This window comes from Pteropus vampyrus, unplaced genomic scaffold (genome assembly GCF_000151845.1).
Source record: "Pteropus vampyrus isolate Shadow unplaced genomic scaffold, Pvam_2.0 Scaffold26, whole genome shotgun sequence".
Classification (NCBI taxonomy): Eukaryota; Metazoa; Chordata; class Mammalia; order Chiroptera; family Pteropodidae; genus Pteropus; species Pteropus vampyrus.
This window is the reverse complement of record NW_011888807.1, coordinates 7,494,053-7,508,758: the sequence shown is the minus strand read 5'-3', so window position 1 is coordinate 7,508,758 and position 14,706 is coordinate 7,494,053.

Genomic DNA, 14,706 nt, shown 5'->3' with positions numbered 1-14,706 from the left:
TTTTTACAAAATGTTTTTTAAATATTTTGATGATTCTTGCTTGATATAATTATTACAATATGGATGCAAATTGTGAATTTGTAATTCTGTATTTCCTTTATATGTGTTAACTGCAATTCACCTATAAAGAACCTTTCCTTATCAACCAGAGTTATTCAATAATGTAAAGTTTATTTCCTAGAGAAAAGGGAACAAAATGTTTAGTTTTTCTTTTTTCTTTTATTATCAATTTTCTGAGTAAATTATTGGCTCACTTGATATCCTTAGTAATGATAAAAAAGATTTTTCTTGTTTTAGCTTTCAATCTTTTTGAGAACCATTTTTAATAGCATGGATATTTTAAATTAATTACTGTTATTATTCTTTTTGGTTCTTAAATTATCCCATTATTAGTAGTGGGATATCGTTAATATTGTCAGCTGTGACTTTGGGGCATGCCCGCATTTGTCTTTGATAACTTTCTTTATTTTTAGTAGAGCAAATTTTTCTTTCTTTTTTCTTTTTCTTTTACATTTCCTGCCTTAAACCTAAAGCAAGCTTTTTTTCTGAGCAACTATAATTACTTTTAGTGAGAATAATATTTAGACACCATGATATGTATATATGGGTGCTCAGAGACTTTGAGTTGATATAGTTTCTAAATTATTTTTCAGCAGAGTTGGGAAATTTTTTTAACACGGAAAAATACTATAAGTTCATAATTAACATCAAATTTAATTTTATATAATTTTTAACATTTTGAAATTTGATGCTTATATCTTGTCTTACATAGTAATTCTAAAATTAACTTTTTATTTCTTTATTCTATAATATACAAAATCAAATTTTGAATATCCTAACTACAGCAATAAAATTGGATAAAGTTAAAGTATCTTAGGTTTCTTTACTTTATAAAAATTCCCTTTAAGGATGCATAGCAAAATACTATGTTCTGAATCTTGTTGAAATAATTTGTTTTTTCTGTGTGGTTATATCACTAACATGATATGTTCATTTGTTTTAGTTTGTCCTTAACTTCTTAGACTTGCATTTTTATGTACATTAATTTATAATTTATAAAAAGATTTTATATTTTATGTCAGAATTAATGACAATATATGGTCAGAAAAATCTTACTTTTATTTCTTCTCTCTGTTGTGTGCCTTTCTGTGTAAATTAAAACTTTTATTAGCTTTTTTTAAGCAGTAGGGTTTACTTCTTTGTTTGTTTGTTATTACAAATACAAATACAAGTATTACCATACTATATGCAATATTCTGCTTGTTTTTCCCCTTGTGAATTCTAGACAAAGCTGAACACTTATTCATTATGAAAATCTTTGTTAAAGAGAAAAGTATGCACTCTCAGGAGAAACAGAAAAGACACAAATAAATAATGGTTAATATAATTACAAATGTAATAAGTTTAAGACACAAGTTATTTGATATTATAAATAAGAATAATGGATAATGTGGATACTTAAATGTTCTTAGGCGGCATCTATGGGGAAGTGACATTAATTCTTTGAGCAGAAGAATGATAAGAATCTAGTTGTCTAAGAATCAGAGAGGAGAATGAATCTTGCGCTTCCTAGAAACCAAAGGCAGGCCAGTGAATTTGAAAATAAGTAACAAAGAAGAAAAGGGCTTAAGTTGGAGACTGAAACAATAGAAAGAGGTTTTGTGTGATAAGAAAATGAATTTTTATTTATTTAAAATAAAATAGAAAGCCACAAATGGTTAAAGCAAAGTAACTTGATCTCATTTATGTTTTAAAATAATCACTTCAACTGTTGTTTAGAGAATGAATTGGGGGAAAGCAAAAATTAAAATCGGCTTCTAATATTACCTGCTGCAACCTCCCTTCCACCCCATTATTTATTCATTTCTGTATTTTTCCTATTTAGTTTGATTTGCCAACAGAGTGCTACAAAAGCACTTTCATCTTCTGAATGTTTCAACCTCTTTGAAAGCTTTTCTGACATAAAGAGACAGTTGATCTCTTCTTTCATGTGTCTATTTCACATAATTTATCATTATTTTAATGTCTACCTTTTCTCTTGTAATTATCTGTTTATATGCTGGTTATCCTATGAATTCATGAGCAATCTGAAAGGATAGTATAGTATTTATCTTTGAATTCACAACAGCTAGCAGATTCATAACACATCTGGCACTCTATTGAAGTTTTTAAAATAAACAAATAGGCGGTGTTAAAATGTTTTGTTTACAAACATTCAATTTTTGAAATTGTATTTTGTATTTTTAAAATTATATTATCACAAAACTACTTAGTAGAAGCAGTTCAGATATTTTGTATGTTGTACTCTATTTGACTTTTTCATCAGTCAAATTCTAATTAACTTTCATGTTTTATATGAAATCAACCTAATTTCATAAAATCATGAAAACTGTTATCCCTTTGCCTTTTATAACATTCTTGGAAGAATTCTTATTCCATTTTACCTTATTGTAAGGTTATTCCTTTGTGTGTATTTAAAATCCAAAGTCTCCCATTCTTTCTTCAATTCTTCAAGTCCATGTCATCATAACAGGTTTTGAATAGTTCATGCCTATACCTGAGTATAATGGTTCCTTTTCCTCTTTCACTTATCATTTTCACAGCTTTACTAAATTCATATGCCCACCAGGTTTTGTCAACAAATTTATACTACCCCATGGGTAGAATGATGTCTCTTTCCTTTGGTACTTATCTGCTTAACACGTTAAATCTGAATCATCTACTGTGATAAAATGGAAATTTCGGGTGGCCATGTGAACTCTATTCTGGATGTACCACATTCTTCTATGAGATTTTGATATAAAATTAAGATAAGGATGACAAACTATCTCACATGAGGATGCAACCTAAGTGACTTGGTAAAAGTAGAGTAAGATTAACATCATATATTCTATTCTATATCTTTCAACCACATCTTTTCCTTCTGATAGTCGCTACTGAGGAAAAGGCCCCCTGTAACTCTATATGTCATAATGAAATTAGTTCAATTTTCCTTCGCAAAAATCTAATTTCTAAGAATGATTGAAAACATTATAATGAATTGATGCAAATAACTAATTTTTTAATTCTCATATATAAACTTTAAAATACTAAAAATCAGGATATCTTTGAAAATAATTCAAGACTAATAATAACAGAGTGAAAGAAAAATAACACAAAATTGCTTGAAAATGACAGTTTGTCTTCATTGTTTTTGCTTTGTTTTTAATTGCAAACAGAACAGGAGCAAACAAATGCAAGTTTGAGCACCAGAACAATGTTTAACCATAGAAATATGAAATAAGTAAATGACACATCCTGCAAAAAACAGGCTGAAAACTATTTCATGATAAATTATATCCTAAAGAAATAATGACAAAAATCATTCTATCACAGTGTATTATTTAGAGTAAATTCCCTGTATAAGATTAGAGTAAGAGAACAGTGAGGCTTCATAATTAAAATCCTGTCTTTGTTTATTTCCTCTTTAGGTCACTCTACCTACTGATACAGTGTCTTTATATGATGAATTCATCAAATTATGTGCTTTTCTCATCTCTGGAAATACATTAGAAATGTTTATTTTGACACCTGTACCATAAGGTACTTCTCTTTCTTGTGGTTAGCCTAAAAGTACACAAATTTCTATCCTTCTTATTTTGTTTTCTTGTTTCTGCTTTATATATACAGTTGGCCCTTGAATAATTCTGGGGTTAAAGGCACCAACCACCTGCACAGTAGAAAATCTGCATATAACTTAAATTGGCCCTCTCTGTATATGGATTTCCAACAGGAGATCAAATATAAATAGGTAATGCATTCATAGACATGGTAGACGAGTTATCTTCAAGCTACTAATCATTATTTCATCATCTACATGGAAGTAGGAGGGTACTTCTCTCCACTGATGCTGGTTTGGATCATGTAATTTTATTTGGTCTCATGATGAGTGGACTATATTTCTCTTTGCTAGATTTTAGGCTTGAGCATGTCATATACTTTAATCAATGGTATATTAACTGGTGTAACATAAGCAAAACTTGAAAGTACTCATTCTTGTGCTTCTGGCATCATCATAGGCAGAAAATATTTGGGATAGCCTACTCATCCAAGAAGAGTAAGAGATATGTGAACATACCTGGACCCACTTTGTACCTTAGACTCTAGCCCAATTCATTTCAACTCAACCTCTGCCAACAGGTACTTTCAGTGGAATAAATGATAATTGTTTAAAGCTGTTAAGTTTGGGGTGGTTTATATACAGCTAATTGATACAAAAATATACAAAAATCAAAAGCTACAGTGAAAAGTAATTCCTTCTCTAACAACTCAAATTTTTGCCCAGAAAGTAAACACTATTATTAACTGTGTTCATACCCTTGAAGACATCCTGTGTATATATGAGCAATTGTTTACTTACAGACATATATTAAAAAAATAGGTCATTGTTTACATATAGTATTCTATATCTTGACTTTTTTCACTTACTACACCTTCAGAATCCTTCCATATCTGTACTTAAAGATTTATCTCAATTTTTTTTTAATGTCTCAGTTGTATCTCATTTAATAAACTGTCATAGCATACTAAAATAAAATATCCTTTATTTCTGGACAACATAAATTATTTCTAAACTTTCTATTTTACCCCATTTCAAATAATATTTATCCTAATGTAAGTCCTTGATTTGAAAGTGTTGTTTCCTCTTATTATTTTTTCAACAATAATGAGTTAATTCTCTTTTGTTCTTTAGTAAGAGCTGCATATCTACACTATCTCATTTAATCTTCAAAATATTCTTATGAGATATATATGACCATTATTTTTCTATTTCACTGTGGCAGAAAAATGTTAAGAGGTCAAACCAACTGGTGAGTGATATGACTAAAACTCAGACTCAGGTTCTCTATTATACAATATTGCCAGACCCAGTGTGCACTTACTGAAAATGCAGAAGGTCCAATACTTGCTAACTCAAATTCAGTTTCGAGTCAAATTTATGAGACTTCTCTTTTTTACATGATGGGACAGAAGTGGAAGTTAGATAAATAAGGAAATAATACAATATTTAAATATCTATTCATTTTCCTAATACCTATTTATTACATATTTGTACCAATAAAGCACTGTGTTATGCATTGTAAGGAGCCTTGAATATACAATTTAAAATAAACTAGAATTGCTTTTATGTATTTTGTGTAGCTTCATATTTCTGTTTGTTCAAAAAGCGATGTTCAACATAAGATTTGCTTGGCAAGGCAAGCAATTAAACTGTTCTGCTAAAATGCTTGGAACTTTGAGTGAAATTCAGAGCATAGTATCCCACAGTAATGAAAAATTCATAAAATCTAACTCCCAGATAAAAGATAAATTTAAAGGAAATTAATAACATGAGATACAAATAATGAGTTTCATTTGTAGAGTGCCTACTGTGTGCCAAATTTTTTATGAATTATTTATTTGATATTGATAATAATTGTACAAGATTTTTTTGATATCTTGGTTTTATAGTTAACAAAATGAGGTTCAGAAACATTTTTTACATTTTCTAAGTTTACTCAATAAACAGCAGAACCATGAATTGAATCCTCATCTGGCAGGATTCAAATCCTTGCATTTAACTATTACTATTTCTAGAACTAAGTACAAAATGAAGATATAAAGGCTTCCAGATAAAACATAAAGTTCCCTTCATTTTTGTTTTCCTCTTACTGAGGTAGATTATTTAGGTGTTCTGCCTTTTGGTGCATGAAGTAACTATATTAACATAATAGCGTATAATGTGTTTATGATAAAGAACTCTTTTCCCTGAATATATAAAATTATTTTCACTGAGTCTGAAGGAAGAACTCCACCTCCTTATTATTATTATTTTTTTTTGCCACTGCACTTATACAGATTTACCAAATACCATTGCATAAAGTATTGATTTAGTGATACATGTATTTGTAGTCAAACACAAACACATATATAATATTCAGGTGTTTCAGAGTCTAAAATTGCTACTGAGTTAGAGATGATAAGATAAAAATGCAATATTTGTGCCCAAAACTTTCACTGTAGAAAATATAAAAAAGATTTCAGTTACTAGTCAAGAACAAGAGTCTTATTATTTAATAAAATCAACTTTTCAACATTTTTCTAAATCTATTTATTTTCCAAATAAACAACTTCCATTTGCTTTCAAATTTTAAATATTGCCAACTCACATCAACTGGGAGAAAGAGATTTAGATCCAAGCATATTTACATGAATTTTGCATAAATAATTAACAAAACATAAGATAAGATAACAAAACACAAAGGCTAAATATAATATGGCAATACCATGGGATAACTAGATATTTAAAAATAATACAGTTTTAAGGTTTCCTAAAATATATGTAAATATATTAGGCTAAGTAAATTTCAAACACAATTAAAAATCCATCTAATGATGGTCAAAGGATATAAACTGATAGTTATAAGATTAATAAGTTCTAGAAATGTAACATACCTCATGGTGACTGTAGTTAATTCTTTATTGTACATTGGAAAGTTGCTAAAAGAGTTCTCTTCTCACAGACAGACATAAAAATTATAACTATGTGAGGTGACGAACATGTTACCTAACCTTATTGTGAAAACCGTTTTTGCAATACATATATAAACAAAATCACTACTTTGTGTACCTTAAACATACACAAAGTCATGTGTTAATTATATTTCAATAAAGCTGGAAAAAAAATATTTTTTGGTTTTCCTCTCTAAGACTTGGGGAGAAATCTAATCTCGTTCAAATTAATAAACTGAAATTAAGTATATACCATATGATAGGTGCAGGGAAATTTAAATGTTAAAAAAATATTAAAATGACATAAAACATAGAAAATTGACTCTAACATATAATCCAAATGTAAACTGAAACAATCCTGCCTATTACAATCTATAAAATGACTGAAATATCTATGCCACTCTTGATGGAGAGTCTAATGCTTCCCCAATATTTTACAAATTCATAGTTAACTTAGATTCTCTTGTCACCATTGCTTCAGAGTTCACTCCTCTAAATCCATTTACTTTATGAATTGACTCACTTTTGTTAATGTATGATTCTTTTTTTATATCACATAAAACCAGATATGGCACTTAGTCACTTCTCCCGATTTGCCTCCTTTATTGTTTTGTTCATGTACATGTATACACGAACTTCAGGTATGTGACTGACTTGACTAAATTTTTGTGCACACAAATGGGGCAAATATCACACTGATGCAAACTTAAACGGAAAGTTAGACATAAATCTCAGTCAACCCTTCTCTTTTTACTGCTGATCTTCATATTTTGCATCTTAGCCACTTTACTACCCCACAAATTTTATAAATTCATTAAAAAATACTGTCAGTATTTAATGTTCTCCAACTCCTGCTAACAATCCTTTTCCAATAGACCTAATATATCATTGTAGGTGGTAAAGAACAAAATGTTAGGTAGTATAAGCTAAAGCACTAACTAGTATTAAATCTCATCATGAGAAATTTATTTCTTTTAATATTTCTTTTGAAGTCAAGAGAAAATTATCAGTTTATAGTTATTATTTCTTTAACATTTTTTGTCATTAGTTAATAACACATAACAAATAAAAAAGAAAAGAAAACAAGCCTCAGACAAAGACTCCAGCAGGCAAATGCATCTAATAAAAACTGATTTTTTGTTTTTGTTTTTGTTTGAGTTTCTTTCCGTTTGTGGCAATTAAAATTTTGTTTTCAGATAAGAATACTTTAACTTAAAATGAATCAATTTACAAACTGATAGTTACATAACAATATAGGATATATGAGTACATGGTAGAAATTGTAAAAGTTCATGAAATATTAACTTTTGGAGAACACTTGCCTAGAACCAAGACAGTTAGCTTTTTTTTAGAGAAATTCTGCTTCTGACTGCTCAGTTAATTTTTTCATCCAACTACACTTACATAATATTATTTAATATTAACATTTGCTTTGTGATGTTTAAAAAGCAAGTGTCCAAGAAAACACAATGGAGTATGCGATGCTCATCATTTGATAAAAGGAAATGTGTTAAAACTTCAACATCTGCTAATTTTACAAACTGTTCATTATATTATTCCCTTTGAAACTGCTTTAGACTACATAATATATGATACCTTCAACAACAGATTGACATAATCAATGGTCATTTGATATGAGTTTTTAAAATGTCAATTTAATAAAAATGTGTGGGGGCATTATTAATACAATTAACTATGGCAAGCCAAAATTTGAGAGAGATAAACTGATGAGGTTTAATCATGTAAATATTAGAATCTACACCTTAAAACGTGATATAGTATACAGAACCTAGAAATGGGTTGTTAATGAATAAATAATCTCAAATATCAGTTGTCTTAATAGGGTCTTTTTCGGAAACTGAAATTAAAATTTGAGTCTTGATCTACTGCAGACATGTTATAGTATTCACTGAAAGGAATGTAGAGATCCATGGTCAGTGAAAATGAGGTGATTTTGAAGATAAAGGAGAAAATATGTTTTCTTGACTAAATGGGGATCATGGCAGTACCACACAAAATCAGTTCAGGTTTCTTCAGAGAAGATAAAGCACTTTAAGAAGTAGGAAAAATATTTGTTTTAGATCTCAGATTACTGAGGCATAAATTCTGAGAGATAATTTGGTCCCAGAAAACTCTAAGGGCTGCTAACAATAGTGGGCTTTTAATATAAACAAACAACAACAAAAACATACCTTATGATGAGATCCTTTGGATTAAAAAAATTAATGAAGCATGACCATGTGATAGGTCCACCAAGAATAAATAGACTTTCTAAATAAAACCAATTAATATTGTACCTTTAAAAATTGCCAAAACTGTGATTTAGATTTTGATATAGATGATGTTAACTTGAGATCGAGAATGTAAAAAATAGAATTTTAATTTACAAGAGAATAATTTTGTTTCTTCATGTCCTGAGTATTTCCTAGGTAACTAAATCTAGTCACTATCAAGTAAATTTAACTAATTTAACTACATATGTCTGAGAAATTCAAGATTCACAATATAGTTCCACTCCAGTCATCAAACATATCTCATATTTTTTGTTGCAACCACTCCTTCGGGTCCATCAAAAGTGCAAATGTTTGATGATAACTAGGGATGGGGGAGCGGTTAGTTAGCATGATGGGGCCCTTGTTGAATATGAAGAATCATAGAATAGAGTTCCAGTTTGTGTCCCTTTTGGCTTCAGCTTCTGATGTCCTCCTAAGCTGTTCTCTCGGCATGGGTTATCTGATAGCAGTACATCTGCCTATGCCCTTATAAAGAATAAATGGTAATGTGGAAATATAGTTTTAATCTTTTATCATGGTGGAATTTTTGCCCTCTCAGTTGAACTCCTGATGCTTATCTGACTTTCATTCTTCAAGCAATCCATGGATGTGTTGCTCTGAGCATCAGAAATTTGTAGACATTTTTCATGATTCATGGGACCGTGGGAATCTTGGTGAGCTCAAGGTCTCCTCTTGTTTCTAAGTCCCTTGTAACAGAAGAAATCTTGCTCTAAGACCTAAAGTAGAAGTTAAAGGAAAGACAGATTGGATTGTGATTGCATACTAAACTAGAAATGATTTTAAAATTTTGAATTTAGCAAACATAAGTAATTAAATTGATATGAATTGATATAAATTTACTTCAAAATATCTAAATTATCTGTGCCAGAATTAGTATGAATTCAAAACATAAGAGTAAGTTCGGCTATAAAAAATATTTTTAAATTCTTCATTTCTTAATATCATCTATGTTAAAACTTCAACATTTATTTTTGGCATAAGTTGTAAGACTGCTGCAGTCAGACTTCAATCTGGAGTCTAATTGTCCTCAAACTCCTGCAGTCATTGAACACTTAAACTTCTTGCATTTTGTCTTTCTATCCCCAGTTCAGTTCTGAACAATAAGAAGTTGATCTCTTGTCAAATTTGCCATCCTGTATCTTACAAGGTCTTTATTGTATCTGATTTTGCACTTCCCCATCTGCAGTTCTTTTAATATTTGTGGTAAATGCAAATGTAAATTTTTACTAAGATGTATTAATATCAAAATTCTTCCAATTAACATCTAAATCCTTTCCCACTCCTAAACTGAGAATTTAGCATTCTTCTCTAGTCCCTTTCAAATGATGATCCTTGGTCTCTAGTTCATAATGAATGGTGATAGAAGGAATGGCTTAAACAGAATAGTGAAAACTGGACAACTATAAATTAATAATGGTATCTATCATCCTATCACAAGTTGACAATGATTATTTTCCTGTCATGGATGAGTAAATATTTGTGTTTACCAGGAAATGTCTAGCTAGTTTATTCATTACTTAAGATGGAGTTCTTTCCAACAATATCAAAAGCAAGGATATTGTTAAAAAGATCTACATAAGATTAAACAGAGGATAATGGTAACTTCTGCTGCTGGCAGTATAAACTTACGTGCTGCCCTGGGACATAAACTCTGTGATCCTCAATGCTATCTATAGTTTGACACAAGTGAAAATTCAACTTATTCAAAGGCATTATATTGATCATAGCATTCTTTATTCCTTTAAATTCTGAAAGAATAATGAGTGAAGATTTGCAGATTAAGAGAAATTTATGAACATAATTTTATTTTTGCTTAGTTTTCTACTCACTGATAAATAGGAATTTTTGTTTTGTAAATGGGTCTGAAGTTTCAAATTTGATCGACACACAATAAAGCCTGAAATGAATATGCTTTATAATGTTTGGGATAAATTTATTCTCTCTGAGACTAAAAAAGAGTCCATGTCAATAAGCCTCAGGGAAGCTAAGGTAAAAGAGACCTGCACCTGATTTAAAAAGGTATCACAGCAAAATCCTGGGAGCTAAGAGCCACCTGTTTTTGTATCTGCAATCTAAGCAACAGTATGGGATAGAACCTGAAACCAACTAAATGTCCCTCTCCAAGAGACTGTAAAAAAATTATTTTAAAACCATTTCAGGCTTGGGAATAAATTTTTGAAATAATATGTAATAACATTCAAAGATGTTAGTTATGCAAAATTAAAGAAAATATAATAGATTCAAATATTTATAATCAATATATTAATTCAGTTGGTGATTATTTTGATAAATACTTTTTATCAGGCACTATTAAAATTGAAAATGGAGATATAATGATAATGAAGACGCGTGGAATTTTCGCTGTTGTGGATATTTACCGATCATCCACCTATCCACCTGCCTGCCTGCGTACCAACCTATCGACAGTTGGTTATTACTGTGTGACCAAGTACTCTAAAACTCAGTGACATAAAACAACTATTTGCCATCAGATTCTTGCTCTTATATCTGGAGGTCATTTAGAGATTAGTTAATCCAGGCAGGGCTCTTCTGGATAGCTGCAGATCCAGCTATAGAGGACACTACAGCGGTCTACAAGTCTGAACAAAGAAAGGAATTCCTTTCCTGTGTGTATAACCCCAGCTATATCTCGTTATCTTGGCAGTAATAGTTGAATGTAGATTGTAGGTTTTCTGAAACTCCCAAAACACCTTCTCTGTTGCTGCTTAGAGACACCAGCACAAGCTGGTCAAAGTTTCCTCCTCAGAATCCTATGTTCCACCTCCAGTAGGGCTCCTCTTTTGAACTCCTAAGTTATCATTATCAGGTGAATAGTGCTCCTTCCTCAAGGTTTGTATCCCAGCTCTACAGAGTCCCTCTTCAGAAGCCCTAAAACACCAGAACAAACCTCAGGAGTCTGGGCTCCACATTCATGAAGTCTTTCTCCCAAACTTTTATTTTTAACAATCTCAACATCATTTTTTACCTTCCAGCCTTAATGATTGTAACTGCTTATCATAGCTATTATGTCCATGATGAAGTAATATTTCCTTTGTTTTTTAACTAATTTACCTCTAATATCTAGTTATAAAGATTAATTTGTATCAAATCATCTGTTAAAATAATTGATGTGATACATTTCCTGACTAGATTCTGGCTTACATTTCATTAGCCAAAGTGAATCACATCACAGACCAAACCCAATATCTGTGGAGTGGGTCCATATACTCACTCATCCTGTGCTAAGGAATTCAAACTATCACATTATAATCTATTCACTAATCTATTTTTTCTAGTATTTTTTTCATCTTTGTGTATCTTGATAAGAAAATAACTAAAAATGTGTTCATGTATTATTTAAGGAAATAATTTAACATGTCCACTGATTTTTACAGGCATTTATATATTCTCTGTTTTCCATTTGTGTAAATTTATTATGATAGTAACAATAGCTTATATTTATTAAAAGCTTACCAAGTCCAGGCGCTGATGTTAATTTCTTATAACAATCTCACAAAAGAAGTACTCTTATGAATTCTAATTTAAAAATTTAAAAAACTGAGTTTGAGAGATATTAATTAGTCCAAAATCCCACCTTTTTTTGTTATAGCCAGGATTAAAAACAATGATTTGTTTGCAGAACCCATATGTTTAAACACCACAAAACATTGTTTCAAAAATGAAACTTTACTGAAAGTAACAGTCACTAGGTTTTAAACGTCCATCTAGTCCATCTTATCCTTTGGATAATTACATTTTGTCCATATTTAAAAATGCTATTTTTCATAACAATTATCTCTGTTGAAATCATTCATTTTACTGTATACCAGAGGGAACAGGGAACATGCATTGACTTATATACTGAATCTTCATAGAGTGATGTGTGTGTGTGTGTGTGTGTGTGTGTGTGTGTGTGTGTGTGTGTGTGTGTTTGCAGCTAATCATCTTATAATGCAGTGGTCCCCAAACCAGGGACCAGTGCTCCTGTGAGAACTGAATGCCTGATGATCTGAGGTGGAGCTGAGGCGGTGATAATAGGATAATAGTGCTGGGGAGCGGCTGCAAATACAGATGAAGCTTTGGCCCTGGCCCGCTGCTCACTTCCTGCTGTGCAGCCTGGTTCTTAACAGTCCACGGAGTGGTACTGGTCTACTGCCCGGGAGTTGGTGACCCTTGTTATCATGGATTCTTTTAAGCATACATTGTTAAAAAAGATCTTTGAAAGTCAAAATGTGTCTCTCATTTATGATTTTAGACAAATTTTGGAAAGGTTCAACTCAGGCAATATTCAAAATATATAAATACTGTGAATTTTTATTTACTAAAATTTGAACACAATTCAAGAAAGTTTTGCAGGGTAGAAGGACTTAAATAAGTTATAAACCTCATTTAGCATAATCTGATCATCGACTTTTTAAAAAAATTTTTTACACTGTATTGGTTTTTACTTTTCTTCCTTCCTAAGGTCAATATTTATTGATTATTATTGTGCGTGTGTGTGTCTGTGTGTGTGAGCATGCATGTGTGCATTTGTGTGTGATCATCAATGGTTTGCTTTTTGTCATTTTGGAATGTCAGGTGAAAAGGAAATGACAGTAGCAGACAAACTATTATATGTGTAACAGGGAGTACACAGAAACTGGCATCGACTTACTCACTGAATCCTTACAGTGAACGACATAAATCAAAACTCCCCATGACAGTAAAAAGAGGCTAGTAAGTTTTGGCAGAAATATGATATAGGTATAGCTTTCAGAGAATAAAATAAGCTTCTTTCCATGGTGCCATCTACAGTAACTGCAAGGAGCTTGCAATTCCTCTGTTCCATAATGAGAATTTCTCAGAAGTTGTAGGGAAATTTTATAATGTCAACACAGTTAATGATGGAGACTGAATGCTTAAGGTGCAATGATGAAAAGATTGGTGTACATACAACCATAGATAGAAATAAGTAGGTGTGACGTAATTTTTACTAATATTAATGGTTGCTATTGCAAAGAATGCATGATATTTTTTCTTAAAGGGAAAAGATAATGAAGTCTGTTTTTTGCCAGAAATGTAGTATTTTTCCATCAATTTTAGAACTAAACTTGTGGACCTTTAATGTATAGAGCATTGTATATATAGTGTTACAGAATATATAATTGTAAATAATACTTAATCTTTCCCTCATGATAAAAAAAAAGTTTCAAAAAATTATAAAACTGTATCAAAATCAGAGTTCTCAACAAATATAAAATGTTGTTATGATTCAAAACGTGAGAAAATTACATTTATTTGGTTGTAATTCTGGGTAGAAATTTTTTGTCTCTATTTTGGGTACATGAGGGAAAGGAGAAATAGCATAATTTAGTCTGACAGGCTATCACAACATCACTGGTCTTTAGTCAGTCTGAGCAACCTTAAATACAAGTAACTGCAATATTATGGACCTCAGCGCTCATTTCAGAAACACACACTTATGTTATAGCAAAATCAGGGAACTCACATTTTTTTTCAAGTAATTCTTATGTAATATCTAATAATAAATAACACTAATAAATTTAGAGGTAAATTGAATGGATTTATTATATGACTTTTTTTAGAAAATCTGTTTCCTCTTGTTCTGAGATTCTATGAAATCTCCTAGAAATCTTGTAGGAATTTTGGAATCACTCTATTTAATCAAAAAAGACTCTCATCTCCTAAAGTAACTTCAGCTCCAAACTGATTTGTTGCCATGGTTTTAGCTGGGACCCTGTACCCAAAACCATACTGCTGGATCAGTCTGGTTTATGGTAGTTTTCTGCCATTACAATCTACACCATACTAGTTTTCTACCATAGCAACCTGGATAATACTAAATAAAATAGCTACTAAAAATAAATTTAAAAATAAAATA